Source organism: Lissotriton vulgaris, chromosome 2_1, assembly GCF_964263255.1.
Source record: "Lissotriton vulgaris chromosome 2_1, aLisVul1.2, whole genome shotgun sequence".
NCBI classification, from domain to species: Eukaryota; Metazoa; Chordata; class Amphibia; order Caudata; family Salamandridae; genus Lissotriton; species Lissotriton vulgaris.
In genome coordinates this window covers 466907594-466926347 of record NC_141687.1, presented here as the reverse complement: position 1 = coordinate 466926347, position 18754 = coordinate 466907594, and the positions used below count along the sequence as shown (strand labels likewise).

The window sequence follows — 18754 nt, the reverse complement described above, 5'->3', positions numbered from 1 at the left end:
CAGAAGCTGTGTCAGCCCGGGCACACACAGGCATGGTGAGATGAAGAGGGAGAGGGAGGGAGGAAGGAGACAGAGACAGACAGACAGAGGGAGAGCGAGGGAGGAAGACAGAGGCTGACAGAGCGAGGGAGGCAGCGCGAGGGAGAGCGAGGGAGTCTGAGGCAGACAGGGAGAGCGAGGGAGACATGCAGACAGAGGGAGAGCGAGGGAGGGAGACAGGCAGACAGAGGGAGAGCGAGGGAGGCAGAGCGAGGGAGACAGAGTGAGAGAGAGCGAGGGAGACAGAGTGAGAGAGAGCGAGGGAGACAGAGGGAGAGCGAGGGAGACAGAGGGAGAGCGAGGGAGGGAGACAGGCAGACAGAGGGAGAGCGAGGGAGGCAGAGTGAGGGAGAGCGAGGGAGAGCGAGGGAGACAGAGTGAGAGAGAGCGATGGAGACAGAGGGAGAGCGAGGGAGACAGAGGGAGAGCGAGGGAGACAGAGGGAGAGCGAGGGAGGCATAGCGAGGGAAACATAGGGAGAGCGAGGGAGACAGAGGCAGCTCGAGGGAGAGCGAGGGAGGGAGACAGGCAGACAGAGGGAGAGCGAGGGAGGCATAGCGAGGGAGACATAAGGAGAGCGAGGGAGACAGAGTCAGCTAGAGGGAGAGCGAGGGATGTCGGGTGGAGCCGGCCACCAGACGTCCGTTATGTTGCCATGTGGGTGAATAGATGTATGGGTGGAGTGATGGGTGGAGTGGCGGATGTGTGGGTGACATGGTGGATGTATGGGTGGGGGGGTGGATGGATGAGTGAGGGGATGGATGGATAGGTGAAGAGGTGGATGGATGGTGGGAGAGAGGATGGATGCACGAGTGGAGGGATGGATGGGAGTGGATGGATGTGTGTATGGTTGGAAGGGTAGATAGATGGGTGGAGGGATGGATGGATCAGTGAAATGGTGGATGGATCGATGGGGGGGGATGGTGGACGAGTTGGTGGGTGGATGGATGAGAGAGGTGATGGATGGATGGATGGATGTATTGATGTATTGATGGGTGAAGGGATGAATGGATGAGTGAAGGGGTGGATGTGGGGATGGATGGGTGATTGAGGAGGGTGGATGGACGGGGGATGGATGGAGGAGTGAAGGGGTGGGTGAGAGGTCAATGGATGGATTCATGAGTGGATGAGTGGATGGATGAGTGGGTGGATGGGTGAAGGGTGGATGGAGGGATGGGTGGCTGGGTGAGGGGGGAATGGAGAGAGAGGGGGAGGATGGATGGATGGATGAGTGAGGACATGGATGAATGATTGGCAGAGTGGATGGGCAGGTGTGTGCATAGATGGGTGAGGAGAGGAGCATGGAGATGGATGGGTCAGAGAGTGCATGCATGAGTGGGGGAGGGTGGAGAGCGGGAGGTATGGATGAGTGGGGGGTTGAGTGGGTGGACGGATGAGTGACTGGGTGGATGGATGAGTGGGTGGGTGGTTGGATGGATGAGTGAGTGAGTGGATGGGTGGAAGAGTGGATGGATGAATGGAGGAGTGGATGGATGGATGAATGGAGGAGTGGATAGATGAATGAATGGAGGAGTGGATGGATGAGTGGGAGGATAGCTTGGATGAAGGGGTGAGTGGTTGGATGGATGGGTGGAAGAGTGGATGGATTGGTGAGGGGATGGATTGGGTGAAGGGATGGATGGATGATGGATGACAAGGTGTACATGATGGATGAGGAGGGTTGTGATGACTTCCTTTGCCTTGGAGGATTGTGTTTTGAGCTGTGTGGTACGCCTCTGTCATTTCGCCACACCCACTCACAGGCCTGCAGTTTGCTAGGCACTCTTGTTGTGTTGAGCATTGTTTGCCGGATATGGCCCGTGGTGTGCGCGTTGCAGTCGATCATGTGGTGTGCCGGATTCCCGAGGTTTCGGTCGGGTGGTGGGGGAGCCCAACATCTGGGGGAATTCAGCTGGGGGGGCGCAACCTGGAAAAGTTTGAATACCTCTGTGTTAGGGGCTGACACCGACCCACGCCATGCTGCCCCTGTGACGCCTGCTCTTCAATGTTTTGCTGAATTCCCAGACAATGCTATAGTGAGTCTGCTGTCATTCCTGTCTTCACCTGAGTGCAGCCTCTCGCTTGTACCCGCTCAGCACTCTGTCACCCACGGTGGCACTGAAGGAGATTCAACTTTCTGATAGGACAGAGCATCAACACAGCTGCGCTCACTGTTCAGCAGGTCCAGCTCACACAATAAAAAATAACTGGTAAATCCCGTCAGTCAGGCTTTTTACTAAAGAAAGTGTTTGGTAATAATTGGGGAACGTTATGTTGCCACAATCTGTCCATATAAGTAATCAGATAACGAAACAATCTCGTGTCTGCAGTTGTATGCAAGCTGGGTGCAGGGTCCCTTTGTTGAAAAGACTGCATTATCAGAGTTAAGCTGTACCCTGCAAGAAGAGTGTTTATGAAAATGAATCAGAAGATGGCATTTGTGTTGTAAATGGTGAACTTTAAAGGCATACACATCAAAACATTGCACAGTAGGCACTTTTGACAAAGGGTCAGTATTTTTGTTGCACATTTAAGAAAGCCTATATGTATGCTTTTGTCCTTACTTTGTGATTTAAAAAAAAGCTGTAATTCCAACATGTTTCATAACACAGCGTAAGACACATGACTGCTCAGGAGCAATTAGTGAACGGCTCAGTAGCTTTCTGAAAGGGGAAGGGATCCAAACAGCATTCATGCTCCTAACAAAAAATCCGCGAACAAGCAAATAAAATGCTGTACTGTGACGAAAGTAAATATAACAAAGAACACAAAATGCCATAGCCTTGATGAACAGCCCATCCAAGTAACTACAAATCAGGACAAAATGCATGTCAGCCAGTAGAAGACCCAAAGCCAACTGACTCACTGTATTTATTGTACTTTTTCGAAACAGTGATGACAGGTAAAACCTGTCAGTAGCCAGATCTAATAAGAGGTTTTGTCTATGTCCTGCCTTCCAGTACTGTGGGGGGGAATCTGAGTTGTTTCGCTCTTTTTGGAATTATTCAAAGTCTTTAAGCAGTATTTGCTTGAATGGAACAAACATTTCTTTAGCAGTGAATATCAAAATGTATAAGTAAATTCCACCCCGACCGAGAAGATGGTGTTCATACATTTAACAACTTGAATCGTACCTAATTTCAAAGTCACTTCTCCCCTAGGCGCTTCTCATTTGTGTATGTGTGTTCCTATGATACATACATTTTTAGTTCACTATGGCATTTACTCTGTTTTGAGGTTTCGTTTGCACAAGCGCAGGCTTAAAGATTAATTTTTTATAGCTTTGCCTACCTATAGAATTCTTTTATCGTTTATTAGGGGTTTCTTTGCTGAAAATAAGCATTTCTCTGTGAATCCGATTTAGCATCGTTATTTGTGTCTAGTTACCCGAGGTGTGAAGGGGCATACAATCTGGTTCTAGTAGGAAAATACCTCTTTCTTGTCCTAATCTTGGTAAGGCTTTAGACAAAATACTAAGCTTCAGAATACTAGTCAATAGCATTTGTTTTACAGAACGTTGTGTCTATCAGATACATGGGATTGGATTATTCAAATGGGTTGCTAGGTAAAAATAACATACATTGCTGATCATTAGTGAACATCACAGCAATCACATCCCTATTTGAAGGATAAACAGGCATATAAATAAATCACATACATGTTATATGATCACTCCCCTTGAGTAAAAAAGAAGAACCACACGTCGCCACAAAAACCTCGATTTTGTACACTCAGACCGACTGCAAAAAGTGAAAATTCGAACTCAAGTTAAATGTATGATTCCTGTTCCATTCAAATAACTTTTTTGATGTGGTTGAACTGATGTATGGTTCTTTGTTTTCACAAATCGGTCATGTACTGATATTTGGCCATGTGTGGTTAGTCGAAATTTGTTAGTATACCCTTCAATTCAGCACCCTTCAATTTCAGTAGTCACTGGGGACAATCTTAGCTCTTCCAATATGGCAAGTGACACAGACATTCAAATCCCATGTGACATGGTACATCAACCTTGTTCGCATACCACAAATGCACAAAGGCCTCTATGATGAAAATGGCCTCCTCATCACAGGAATTATTGTCCGCACGCACTTTGCCACAAGGAATGTTGTGGCCTAGCACTTAACAAATTACGCTGCAAAGGGCCCACAAGGTATGACACCCAGATCTGAGACTGACACTTCCTGTCGTGATGTCACTTCATGCCGTGATGTCACTTCATGCCGTGATGTCACTTCCTGTCGTGATGTCACGTCCTGTTGTGATGTCACTTCCTGTCGTGATGTCACTTCCTGTCGTGATGACACTTCCTGTGACCACGCCTACCTTGGAGAGTCCCCCCACTTCTTTTTTTAGGACTTGTGCCCTGAAAAGAAGGTGCCTTCAGCAAGGTCTCCCTTACTTATCATTTTCCCTACTTTACTGAGGAGTATCCATCTCAACTAGCAGAAGTCACCACTTTTCTCAAGCTGTTTTCTCTTTCCATGATGATGGGAGTTGTACCCTCCCTATAAACGCTACTTCCCACCACATCGCTTCAAGAACTAACCAGGCCCATTATCAGATTGCCGATGAAGGGAGGGACCAAAGTACTGGGATGAGATGATGAAAGAAGAATCTGAGTAATGTAGATTACAAGTAAGTAATCAAAACCTTGTGAGTTATATTCTAGCGGAATAGCCAGGGAAAGGGGTAATAAGCTGCAGTGATGGTTGAAGCGTGGGAAGGGTGTTTGTCAGTGACAAGGTAAGTTATAACATCGTTCTTTGCCACTTTCTGTAAACCTGCACAACAGTGCTAAAAGATGTCCCATTGTGCATGATGTTGCTAGACCTATTGATGCAAGCAAGGTGAAGGGATCCCAACTCTGCAAACTAATTCATAACAACTTAAGAGAAAGTAGCATTACTGTGCCATCCAGCATCACATGCACAGGTTTCTCCCCAAGTGCCCACATCACTTGTGATTCTTCCATTACTTCTCACTCCTGTGTGCCCTCATCACGGCGCTCACCTCCTGCCCAAAACTCTTCATTTTGCTCATCATCGCAAACTGTTGGCCACGACCCTCAGACTTTCCATGTTCATTCCACTCCTCGTCTACATCTGCTTAGTGCTTTTCTTCCCAAATCGCCATTTTGTCTAAAACGTGTGTTAGAAATTAAGCCTGCTAAGAGGATGAGATCATCTGGGCAATAGGGACTGTTGAAGAGGTCCTGAATGCCAAAGCATCCCCCCCCCCACCCCCACCCCACACCGACAGCCGCACTAGCACCAAATGCATTACCAGGTAGTTTGGCAGAGCGATGCAGCGCATCATGCAGTTCTTCTAGATGACTTGACTCCAGCACACCCTGCCAGCAACCAGCTGGACGGCTTATCAAGAGAGATGGGGAGGCTGAGGGTCGGGAAGGTTGGATAGCAGGGGACATCATGAGCCACCATCACAATGCACTGAAATGCCTGGCACTACTTCATTTACTGATCTAACAAGACCAGCCACCTTGTTAGGTTGGTAAAATTTAAATGACTGCTGGCATCACAACAGCTGCATCATGATGTTCGTGCCACGATGCGTGTACATCTGTGATTATGCTGGTGGCCACTTTGGAGTATTTATTAAAAACCTCATTAAAAAAAACTTGCCAACTGATCAGCAATTTAGAGCTGAGCCTTTTGACTTTGACAATCCTTAATTAGCAAAATGCATTTGATGCATGCTAATCTTAAAAAAAGAAAAATGAATACAAGAGGATTAGGAGGTTGAAACTTAATGAAAGTCACAAAATTGAATGGAGAGGTATCTGGTCTTTGAATTGATGCTGAATTACACTTTCCAGGAATTCACGAGTCCGAGTAAACTTTTACGAATACCAGTTTTGCATGACCAAATACACACATGTATATTTGCTTATGCGAAAATCTGCGGAGTGATTGCAAAGGTACCCTAACCCCTTTTCCCTGGGAAAGGTTTCAGTCCTGCCCTTGCCAGAAGAACATTTTCAATATTTTCCAGTGTGGGAATAGATTGAGAGAAGTTGGTTATTACGCGTAAATATATTAGCTTGTGGGTAAACACTGACTCAGGGGGTCATACCACCCCTGGAAAGGCTGCTTCCGTCTCCTTCCAGCGCCTGTATTTAAATGTGTTGACTGGTGGCAAAATTAGAACCTTCCTAGGATCCAAGCCCTTATGCAATATGAACCCTAACAATCAGAAAGGCTCTTATCAGGGCTCTGATAGAATGAGAATGCTGCCAAAATATGCTACCACACAGCATTGTACCAAAAGGGAGGACCAGATTCATAGCAGGACTGCTAGATTTCAGGGGCATCCTGTCCCTTGCAAAAGCAGATATTAAATGCAATTCTGCATCCCTATTTCACCATTACCACAGGATTTCAAGCGTACGACTCTCACTACCAATTGCTGCCTGATTTGTAACTGTCTGGGCTCTTAGTTACAGGAGGGTACTGAGGTAATGGGAAGATGGTCACAGTCCAGATATATAGGAAATATAACTTGGTTGGGTGTTAGGCTGGGATCTGGCCAGAGATCCTTCCAAGCGAACTACAGTGTGAAGGGCGGGATGTTACACAGGTCCCATGTACAGAATACTTTGATCGCAGGTATGTAATGGGTTTCAACTGTTCTTTTGGGGTTTCAGGATTTTACTAGTCATCTGAGGGACGGGTGTAGGTGAGAGTAAGGCAAACGTAATTTTTTTTTAGGCGGGCTGGTTAACGTTAAACTGGTGGTAATATGTTTACATAAGATCCGGCTACACATTAAGAAACTGCGTACAGATCCCGTTACATGAATGCTGAGGGTGACTGAGTAGGAGACAAGCAGATCTTCATCAAAAATACAAATCTATGGCAAACAAGACTAAACCCCCTAGAAATTGTTACTCTTATGGAATGTAAGAGTATAAATGATACCAGGAAAACTATACAGGTGGTTTCCTATCTGAATCATCACAGGTACAAGTTAGAAGAAACATGTACCCCTACAAAGAGAGCACGGATTAGCCAAAGGGTGGAGGTTTCCTTGACTCAGTATTTAAAGTAGAAATGAAACGAGCAATAGAAGACTATTTTCAACTCGCAGATCAACACGGGATCAGTGAGCAGTTCAGGGGTGCTCTATGAAGTTTTCAAGGTGTAAATTATGGGCATCGCAAAGCAAGCAGGGGTACTGAGATCCTTTCAATCAACGCTCCAATGCCTAGAAAGGGGCCTTAAGGAATTGGAATACCGGTTGATGCACAAATCAAAAGTCTTAAGAAGTGTAAACAAGTTACAGGTATAATTTAGATATAGATAGACAAAATATCTATGGAAATCTGCCTCCTTCAGAAGTTATGGTGAGGGGGAGAGAGCAGGCAGGACACTGTCCTATCTGATAAGCATGCTTCAGCCCTCTAATGGAGTACTTGGCTTAGAAGTTGGAAGGGGATGATGGCGAAAGAGTCAGGACTACAACTAACATTTTACCATCCTTCACCAGTTACACAACTCACAGGTTGATATGATTGGAGAGGCAACTGAACTATCTCTCTGGTTAGCTGGTTCTATCCTTCCACTGCACACTATTAATGAACGCGTGTTTCTCTTTGGGTAAGTCCTCCATGCATGGGCATGTCTTTTGCAGCTGTCTTCCTTGTGTGCTTCCCTTCCCCCGCCCTCCATGTTGCTCGCTTCACCTTGTGTGCTTCTCTCCAGTTGGATGCTGAAAGCAATACCTGCTGTCTATTGACGATGGCGGAGACGTGTTTGTTAAAAGCATGGCGATTAAAAAGTACTTTGATCCCCCTACCAGACAGCTTGTGGTCCAGGCCTCTATACTATCTCGGCTGGACTACGGCAGTTCGCTGATGTTAGGGGTGAATCAAGCGGAGGCCTCTAGGCTCCAAAGGGTACAAAATGCCGCGGCACGGGCCATTGTGGGCCTCCCTAGACATTGCTCAGTGTCTGGTACCATCACGGCCTTACATTGGCTCCCGGTCAGACAGCGAATCCAGTTCAAAGCGCTGTGCCTGGCCTTTAAAATTTTGAAATCTTCTTCGCCGCCGGCACTTGCCAACCTACTCACGCCCTATATTCCTTTGAGATCCTTGAGATCGGAGGGGCTTCACCTGGCTGTCTGTCCACGCTTTAAATTGAGCAGAATGGGTGGCCGCTCCTTTAGGGTGCTCGCGGCAGGTTTATGGAACTCGCTCCCGGTACACATCCGAGCTCTTGAAGACTTGCTCGCCTTCAGGCAGGCGATTAAAACTTTCCTGTTTCCCGTGTCTGTTTAATTTCCTTTTCTTTTATTGTGTGTTATGTTATAGTGTCTGTCAAAGCATGAGGACGCCCCTTTGCTGGGGCAGCTGTGCGCTATAAAAATATAAATAACATAACATAAAATACCAAGGCGGCCGAGCAGCCTCCATTCTTAAACACAGGAGCACGTCTCTACCCTGGAGAAAACAAAGGGGCCAATATTAGCTCTCATAGTGGGCCTCACTTGCCAGCTCTGAGCGTACTGGTCCCGGAGATCTGCATTTACGATAACAAAGGACCCTCCCGGAACAAGCCGCGAGACTTCCTAGAAGCATCAGTGCCCTGTCACTCTGCCAGAACCTGCTGTTCTTTATTCCCTCTGCGAAATATTGTTATCGTCATCATGCCATGCCAGCAAGTTCTTCTACAGACGCGAAGCATAAAAGGCAAACTGAAGCACAGGGAGCGTTTTTCGCAGTCATTAGTTCTCCTGCAATACCTGCGTGCTCTGTTCCTTACGTTAGTCGACTTCTAAGGCAGCACGTGCTGCACCTGTGCAAGGTGCATGTCACGGGGGAGCTGTGGCTGCAACTTGCGAAATCCACGAAAGTCTGGGCTCTGATCGGTAACAGGGGCGGCAGCAGCACTTAGGGTTCTGTTAGCTCTACAACTCACTCGGCTGCAAAGAGTCATCTCAGGAGGGATGGGGTTGGCAACTGGTTTATTGCGTTGCGGAAAACGTACCCCACGGGTGCTTTCACTCTAGGTGGTTAAATTATCTTTAAGGTCCTCCCGTTTTTTTATAGGAATGTAAATGCTCGCGAGCATCTGCAGTTCAAAAGCATTCTCCGCCCTTACTCAAGTTGTTTTATTAACATTTTGTATGCTGCAAGAAAAACAAGCATTTGCAATGCAATAGGTCTCGCATTATGAAAGTTTGGGCTATTGGTATTGCAAATTACACATTTTTTATTTATGTGTTGGTTTTGAAAATAGCTAAATTAATGGCTTTGTCATTTACAATGCCAATAGTTATAACTTTCGCAAATATGACACCTTTAGCATGTGTAATGCAATATGTGTTGTATATATGTGACTTAGATATATAGATATTACAAATAACAATGGCTTTTATTTTTTTTAAAATAATTAATACTTAAATAAAAGTGTCAGGCTTGTACTTGTCCTTTAGTGACGTAGGATAACCAATCTAGCAATGCCCAATGCAATTGCCAATCATCTTACATGTCTTGTTAGTGCACATAAAAATTAAACATCATGCAGCAGCGCCATGCAGGCAGGTGGAGTATCAAGGGCACCTTTCAAACAGCCCCATACCAAAAGCCAGTATTCGTCAAGTTTTGTGCTGTCCCACAGATGTGCACCATATTACTGTTGTGTTCCGCGCCTCTCCAATGTCTGAAATCATGGCAAAGTTTAGCCCTGCACAGTTTCTCTGACGACCAGTACCAGCAGGCGGACAGTCTTCAAAAAGCTATATTTTAGCAAGCTTCACTGAACCCTTTGACGTAATCTGCTAGTCTGGTTTCCCACCCTCCTTCACGCAGTGGTTCCCCCCATGTGAATGGTGTGTAGGTTGGGCTGGGGAAAACACAGTGATTAATCAGGGTGGCAGATAACCTCCAGTATATGGACACAATCCAGATTATTCTGCACAAAAAAAAACACACAGCATCTGGTCATTTCTGAGCAAGTTTTAGCGCCTGTTTCCTTCACGCCATCCACGGGGGATTCTGTATTCTCGTTCAGCAGCATTTTCGTGTCTGGAAACCGACAGGCAGAGCAGAGCGCAGGGGACAAAAATCTGAAAAAAGCTATTTCACTGGGCGCTTCAGATGTACCGAGGACAGACAGAACTCGCTTCACTCTGCCTGGTTTTTTGTCAGTTTATCTTTCAAAGCATAAGGACACTGCGTACTGTTCTTCTGGGCCCTATCATCTAACTTGATAATTTTTATTTATTTATTTTAAGAATTTATAGAGCGCGACTGTCACCGTTGCAGGCATCCTGGCGCTAACAAAATCCAGACCGTGATAGACAACAGAGGCAGCGAAGTATACCTGGGGAGCGAAGGCTAGCCAGGGAAAAGCCAAGTTTTTACCTTTTTTCTAAACTGCATAAGTTCATTAGTGGCCCTAATCTCGATGGGGAGAGTGTTCCAGAGTCTGGATGCAGTCACCTGAAAGGATCTGCCACCAGCTCTGACCTTCTTAAATCTGGGAACAACTACCAGTTTAGCCTCCGATGAGCGAAGGTGTCTGGAAGGAGTGTACCAGACAAACTTGGACCTGAGGGGGACTGGGCAGCATCCGTGAAGAGCCCTAAACACAATGCAAAGGGCTTTAAATTGAATCCTCTGTCTAAGAGGAAGCCAATGTAGTTTTGCAAGGGCAGATGGACCATGAGATCTCCTAGGCAGCCCTAACGCCAATTTAGCTGCCGCAGATTGAACCCTTTGGAGTCTGTCCAGTAGATACTCAGGGGACCCGAGCAGGAGGGCATTACAATAGTCCAACCTGCTCAGGATGGTACATCTAACCACCTGGACGCGGGCATGAGATGGTAGCAGGGGCAGAACCTTCCTGAGTGAGCGAAGGATGGAAAAACAACAGGCCAATGTTTTCTGAACATGGGTGTCCATACTGAGCCCATGGTTCAGCATGACTCCCAGGTTACGGACAGAGTCCGAAGGCCGGACGGGGGAGCCGGATTCCGGGGGCCAAAAATTGTTGGGAAACGGGCGAAGGATCCTTGTTCCAGCGCTAAAAAGCACTTCAGTTTTCCCGGCATTAAACTGAAGCGAGTTTGCCTTTAACCAGCTGGCCGTATTCCTGAGGCAGCTGTGTAAAACCTCCACAGAGATGGACTCCTCTCCTTCCAAGGAAAGGATCATCTGCGTGTCATCGGCATAATTAATAATTCGAATGCCAAAACCTTTAATGAGCGAGATTAGTGGCCTAAGGTAAATATTAAAAAGGATAGGGCTGATGGCAGAACCCTGGGGCACACCATGCAGGACCGGGAAGAAGGGGGATTGAAAAGGAGGCATAGAAACCGCCTGCTGCCTGCCCTGCAAAAAAGAATGGAACCAACTCAGAGCCGAGTCTCTCACCCCTGTCTCAAACAACCGTCTTAACAAGATCTTATGATTAACCGTGTCAAAGGCGGCAGACATATCAAGCAGAATCAAAAAAGAAGCCTGATTTCTGTCTGCACGCCTCTGAAGTTCATCCATGGCGGTGATGAGGGCTGCTTCGGACCCATGGGCCAGCCGGAAGCCAAATTGGTCCTCGTCAAGTAGGAGAAGTTGTTCTAAGTGGGTGGAAAGAGTGTTACTAACCACTCGCTCAACTATCTTGGCGGGAAAAGGCAACAGTGAAATAGGTCGGTAGTTTTTTGAACACTCTGGGTCCAGAGAGGGTTTTTAATTTAAGGAGGACAGGTTTGCAGGATGTGGGAGATTGCACCTCTCCACAGAACTGCAAATAGTTTCCCTGGTGTCAGTTATTGAATCTTTTGGCTTTGTTCTTCGTATAATAAATACAATAATTCGTGCTACTCGTCGAAAAGCGCTTCAACACATCGTCAGGAGTTGTAGGCGCTATATAAATACAATTACAATATTTTTGTCCCTACAAAACCACTCACAAATGACGCTCTGTGCGTTTTGCGACGGTTGCTTTTTATTATTTTTTCTATTTTGTGTCTGTACACCTGGTTGGGCCTAACTGCAATAAATGCCAAACATGTCCCTGGCCAGGCAGCCCCACTCCCTTCCTTTAACCCATGTCAGATGATGTTTCTACGGAATCTCTCAAGTTCCCCGGTCCCACCTGAATACAACATTAAGCTGAACCAAAACAACACATTTTTTAAATAGGAAAACACATATAAAGAAAGCTTTTTTTTTTTGCAAACTACAAAGGCAAGCATTTGGTAACGACATCCCCTGTCCGAGCGGGCTTCTGTCAAATGATCAGAGGTCGATGTGACTGCAGAAACTAGATTTAAGATATTTGTGCTTTAAATTAATTTGTGCTTTAAGTTAAACCCAGGCTGATGGCTGAGAGACAAAATGCGCATTTTAAAAGCATAATAAAGGCAATTTATATACACTGTTATGTTATGTTCTGTTAATGGTTTTTGTATCGCGCATGACTCACCCGGAAGCATCTCAGCGCTTTTACCGGAAGGAGTAAACTGAATAGAGAGGAAAAAAAAGACGGGGAGAGGAGGATCAAAACAACCAGGTTTTTAGTTGTTTCCTAAAGGATAAGTAGTTTGTGGATTCCCGCAGTATTAATGGAAGCGAATTCCAATATTTAGGTGCCACAAACGAAAACGCTCTGCCACCTGTGCGGGCGAGTCGGATCCGGGGGATGTTCAGAAGGGCTAGGGAATTGGATCTCAAATTTCGTTCACTCGAATGCATAAAGAGTTTATTCCTGAGGTAAATTGGACCCTCGCCTCGAAGTGCTTTAAAGGACAAACAGCAGATCTTAAACACAGAGCGCTTTTGAATTGGCAGCCAGTGTAGCTGTTTTAGAAGCGGGAGGGATGGGGTTCCAGGGGGACATCCAGGACCAATCTGGCTGCCGTGTTCTGTATTACTTGTAGTTTGGATAAGGCCGTGGTTCCAACCTCTGCCAGATGGGCATTGCCATAATCCAGCCTGCTTCCTATCATCGCCTGCACTACAGTTCTCCGATGTTCGAGGGGTAGATAGGGAATGATTCTACGCAATAAACGTAGGTTGTAATAGCACAAGCCTGTGATGTTCTTTATGTTGTCCTTCATATCTAGCTTGGTATCCAATTGGATTCCCAAGCTCTTTACGGAGTTGGATGGCTTTGGTGATTCACCCAGATTGGGGGGCCACCAATCAGCAGTCCAGAGATGTGCAGATTTCCCTAGGAGCATTAGCTCTGTTTTTCCCGGGTTTAATTGCAGGCATTGCTCCCTCATCCAATTTGCGATTGCATGCATACCGTCCATGAAGCGCTATTTCTCATCCAAGATGTTCTTGCCAATTGGAAACAGTAGCTGCGTATCATCGGCATAGGAGATAATCTCAAAGTCGAAAGGTTGGATGAGTTTTGCTAGGGGGGATAGATAAATATTAAACAGGGTGGGACTAAGACACGATCCCTGTGGCACCCCTTTATCCAACAAGAATTTTCTTTTTGAGACGAATGGTCCTAACATGATGGTTTGCCATCTGTCCCTTAAGAAATCTTTCTACCACCGTAGGGCAATGCCTCCGACCCCACACTCGCCCAGTCTCTCCGCAAACCTTCTATGAGATATCGTATCAAAGGCCGCGGAGAGATCTAAGAGAATCAGGACTGCGGAGCCGCCCGCATCGAGGGTGCGTCTTAGCAAGTCGGTAACCGCCAGAGTTGCAGTTTCTGTGCTGAACCCTGGCCGGAAACCCGACTGGGAAGGGTCAACAGTTCATTTGCTTTCAGATATTGACTAAGCTGGATGTTTATATTGGATTCCAGCAGTTTCCCCAGTAGAGGGAGCAGGGATATTGGTCGGTAGTTACTTAGCTCCAGTGGGTCTGCAGTAGGTTTCTTCAAGATGGGCCTCACAGAAGCCTCCTTCCAGACCTTAGGGACAAGGCCTGTTTCAATTGATGCATTGAAAATTCGTTGGATAGCTGGAGCACATACAGAGGACACAAGAGCCATGGTACTGGGTGGACAAATATCCTGCGGAGGGCCAGATTTGGCTGCTGCTAGCAGCTTCGTTGTTTCTGCAAGTAACATGCAGTTAAAATGGTTGAGCAAAGCTCTGTTGCCTGTGGAGGAGCCATCTGACTTTTTATGTGCTTGGATCTTATTAGTGATTTTTTCTATTTTTTCATGAAAGAAGTATGCTATGGAATCACATAGGTCTTGTGATTCTGCTGGTGATTGTTTGCATACTGAGGGTGAGGAGAAGTCTCTAACAATATTAAAAAGGGCTTTGGTCGAATTCTTTGACTTTTCTATTTGATATTGGATATAGGAACATCAAGCCTTTTTTATTTCTTGATGAGAGTGGGCTAAAGCGGCTTTGTATGTTGTCCTGTCTCCTGATAGTTTTCCCTTCCTCCACTTCCTCTCTAGTGTTCTACATGTTGTTCTTAGGGACCTGAGCTCATCAGAGTACCATGGGGCTGAGAGTCCCCTAGGTGGCAAGGACGCCTTTTTTGTGGGATCACTAAGTCCAAAGTTTTTGTTAGGGCTAGATTAAAACTATCTAGCATGGCTGAGGGGTCTTGATCCATAAGTGTCATTTTTATGGATTGGTCAATAAAAGGTTTGGCAAAGCTATCCATCTTCAGCTTGTGCCACGGTCTTTTGTATTTTCCTCGTTGGTATGGGGGATTGATCTTATTTTTATTTCCTACTTGGAATTGGTGGGAAAATTGGACTAGATAGTGTTTGGACCAAATGAGCGTCGGTGGCTGATGTACTTCCAACTGTTGTGAATTCGTAAAAATGAGGTCTAAGGTGTGACCTGCAGAGTGTGTGGGGCCTAGCACCTTATGGCTGAGTCCCATATCGCTCAAGTTTGAGAAGAGCCCCTTCACTTCTGGGTTGTCTTTGATTTCACTGTGGAAGTTGAAATCCCCCAGTAGTACTAAGTTCTTGGAGGTTATAGCCTGCATAGCAATGAGTTCTGTCAGGCCCGTGATGAAGTTGGATTTAGGTTTAGGGCCTGGTGGCCTGTACAACAAGGCTTCCATCCCATGAGACTGTTGGGGACACTTGTACTCTAAAAATACCTAGTTCCATTGTATCGTTATTTATAGACGATGTCCATTGAACTTTGAGCTCCTTTTTAAAAGCAATGCCTATACCCCTTCCCGTTTTTTCCTTTCTATCAAGTTGAATAAAATTATAGTCTGTAGGTATTGCTATGTTAATAGCTGGTACATTAGCGGGGTTAAGCCATGTCTCTGTGAGAAAACATAGGTCAGGCATGAGTGTAGAGATCAGGTCCCAGATTTCTATTGCGTGATTCGCCAGTGATCGGACATTACATAAGGTATGGGTGAGGTTCAACTGACAGTCCGAAGGCTCCGCCCGTAGAAACATCCTGCTGGGGGGGGATCTCCTTGTATGCTTTGGAAATGACATATGCTGCACGACAGGGGACCCTCCAGCTGGGTAGGAAAAGTACAGCACCATTTCCCTCCCTTACTTGGTCTTTTAGGCATTTTTTGCTTTATAGTTCGAAGTGCTTCTCCCGAGTAAGAATGGGGACCAGGTGTTTGAGCTCTCAAACTGGGTATGGGTGGGTGGGCGGCGTCTCCCGACTCCTGTAGCGATCTGGCGCGGACGGGCGCAGACGGGCTTGCCTTCGGTGCGCCGCCGGTGGGCCCGCTACGCGCATCCGCTGCGTGCGTCCGCTTCGCGTCTGGTCCGGGTTCATCCTTATATGGAGGCGTTCATCAGGGTGGGATCCCGAGCAACTAGTGCGTCGACCCTGCACCCTCCCCAAGATGGCGTCTCCCTCTTGGCCGGACCTACCCAGTCTCCCTCCAGCACCAGAATCGGCTGTAAATGGAGGACCGGGGGATCGGGACTATCAGGGTTAACAATTTCAATCAGTTAGGCTAAATTTGAAATTCACAGAGATGTGTGCACAATGCCAATTCTTAAAAGTTAAAAACTCGATCTAATTCCAGACAGAAATAAAATTATTAAAACAATCGCGGTATAATTTTGGCGGCCCGGCTTTCCGCCTCAGGTTTCCTCTTTAAGGTATCGGCGTGCTCTGAAGCTAGTTTTTTTATAGTATCAGCAGGGTTGGGACCCGAGCAACTAGTGCGTCGACCCTGCACCCTCCCCAAGATGGCGTCTCCCTCTTGGCCGGACCTACCCAGTATCCCTCCAGCACCAGAATCGGCTGTAAACGGAGGACCGGGGGATCGGGACTATCAGGGTTAACAATTTCAATCAGGTTGGCTAAATTCGCAATTCACAGAGATGTGTGCACAATGCCAATTTTTATCTAATTTCAGACAGAAATAAAATTATTAAAACAATCGCGGTATAATTTCGGGGGCTGGGCTTTCCGCCTCAGGTTTCCCCTTCAAGGTACTTACCCGGCATCCAGCAGTCCACGGGTGCAAGGAATTCAGAACACATCCCTGGCAGGTCTGTAAGGCGCGCCCCTACAGACATGTCTGTGAATCTGCCTGCCTGTCCGCACATGTGTGCCTGCGTCTTGTTTATTTTTGCCACACAGGGCAGCGGAGACGGTGAATGTGCATCTTTTATGAGTTGAGCAGGTCTGAATATGTGAAGGTATTCGCCGTCCCTAGCAGTAAAGGCTGTAAAAAAAGTGGTGTGTAATACGTGCATAAAAAGGATGTCTGCATTTACATGAGGAGACGTGATTGTGTTCGGCAAGCTGCCTGCTCCCTCCGCTCAGGCTGGTAGCTGCTTTGCAATTCATAGCGCTGGTAATTTGCCGTTAGGGGCAAAACGTGGAGAGGGAAACAATCAGAGAATTGCGGGGAAGGGGGAGAAATTTGGGCAAGCGCTCGGCTAATTGACTCTGAAAGGAGAAATTAAAAAAAACGACAGATATGCAGTTTGCAGGACTGTGTCTTCCAATTCAAATGGGTGCATTATTAGGAATGTGGGCACGAGGCTGCCTGGGCACCGAGGCCCCCCGCCTCAGCGCCCACCATGCTCCTGGTCACACCGGCGGAGTAATTTATGCCAGTTGTGTTTTTTTTCGGGTGGGGTGGAGAGAGTGCCAGGTCCGAAGGTGTTGGGCAGAGAAAAAGACAGAGAGAGGGCTTGTTAGTTTCAGCCTGAATTTTTTTTTTTAAAAGCACAAGTTAATAACATCTCCGCATAATAGGGCGCTGCCGTCCCTTCTAAATAGGACGGTGCCCCTCAATGCGATTCATTTTGTTACCACGGTGGGACTCGCTACACGAGTGGGGTTGTTTTTGTCTAAAAATGGTGTTACTTCTGGTCCAGTGTCATGCACGATTTTGGAGGCACAGAGCGTGCTTGGAATTACTGGGGAAGGGGCAATATGTTTATTATCTGTGTCATGATATGACAGGATGTTAAAAAGGACGGATTGAATGTGCGGCGTACCGCAGTTTGCAGGCGGGCGCTGGCACCGCGTGTCGTCCAGCGCGCTGCTTGTATTATCTTACGCCGGGAGACCCGGGGTCGCGTTCGCGCTGTATAAAACAGCAATAGAACAAAACAAAGAAGAACTAGAATAAAAACAAGCAAAAGCAGCGAGTATGAGCCTCAAAATCAAACTCCGACAGCCTCCACTGGGGTGGGACTTCCGCCTTCTGCGGGAAGCCCGCGTCCACAAAGTGACTGGATGAGAAGGGCAGAATGCGGAAGTCCAGCCCTAGGGGAGGCTGTGAAACGATGTAGGCACGTTACCCTGCACGTAGGAGGAGCAGAGGCCGCCGATGCAAGTCAGGGAAGACCCGCGTGACGGAGCCTGCAGCCAGGTGAGTGGGGCTTAGTTGTAGGGAGGGTGTGTGTGTGTGTGTGTGTGTGTGTGTGTGTGTGTGCAGTGTGTCTGCATGTGTGTGTGTGTGTGCCTGCGTGTGTGTGTGCATGTATGTGTGTGTGTGCGCGCATGCGCGAGTGTGGCTGTGTGTGGGCGTGCGCGATTGAGAGAATCGAGAGGCTGACTTACTGTGAATGTGAAACAGGAGATGTGCACGGCGCCGGGCTGGGCGTCCGCGCCTACGAGGTGAAATCACCGAGGGCTTGCGCGTGCACATCCCCTGTCTCACAGTCCCATGAAGTGGACAACAAAAGATACTTCGCTGGACGCAGCTGTGCTGCTACACCAGCTCGACCTAAAAAAACACCTTCCTTTATTAGATGGCTCAGGAGTCCATGCATTTTGTGATATTAGCCTGTAGTGACTTTTCTAGTATGTTGTAATGTGGGGCTTGAAGTTTTGCTTTAAACACTACAAGTATGAACTAAAAATTAAAATTATGGAAAGTGATGACGGCTACGTGACACCTGAGTGCTTTAACATTTTTCAAAGTAATGCAGTCCATATGGCGAACTTTGTTCATATCAATTTATAAAGAGCACTTTTTTTCTCAGATGCATTCAAACAACGCCACTCATTTTGGCTTTTAAATAGTGAAAAAGGTTTACACCGAGCTTCATTAATAGAGCATGGGGAAGTCTTCCTCAACACAAAGAATGGATAGAAGACAAGCAGCAAGTTATTTGTTCCTTTTATAGTTTTTAGCTTGCTTTTTATTTAGTTTATGCTTAGTATTTATGCTTACTTTTAGAATATGTATTTTTATTTTTGCATTACACTTGGAGCCTTATTACGAGTTTGGTGGTCCTTGGAACACTGTCCCGATGGTGGGGATCCTACTGTGGTGAGCCGTCCGGCGTATTACGAATTGGGC

At 46.8% G+C, this 18754-nt stretch overlaps 1 protein-coding gene across 1 annotated transcript in view; it reads right to left on the bottom strand.

Moving 5' to 3' along the window:
- MFSD6 (major facilitator superfamily domain containing 6) overlaps positions 1-18754 on the bottom strand; it is a 418145-nt gene that overhangs the window by 361000 nt on the left and 38391 nt on the right. The gene's annotated exons all lie outside the window — the stretch shown is intronic.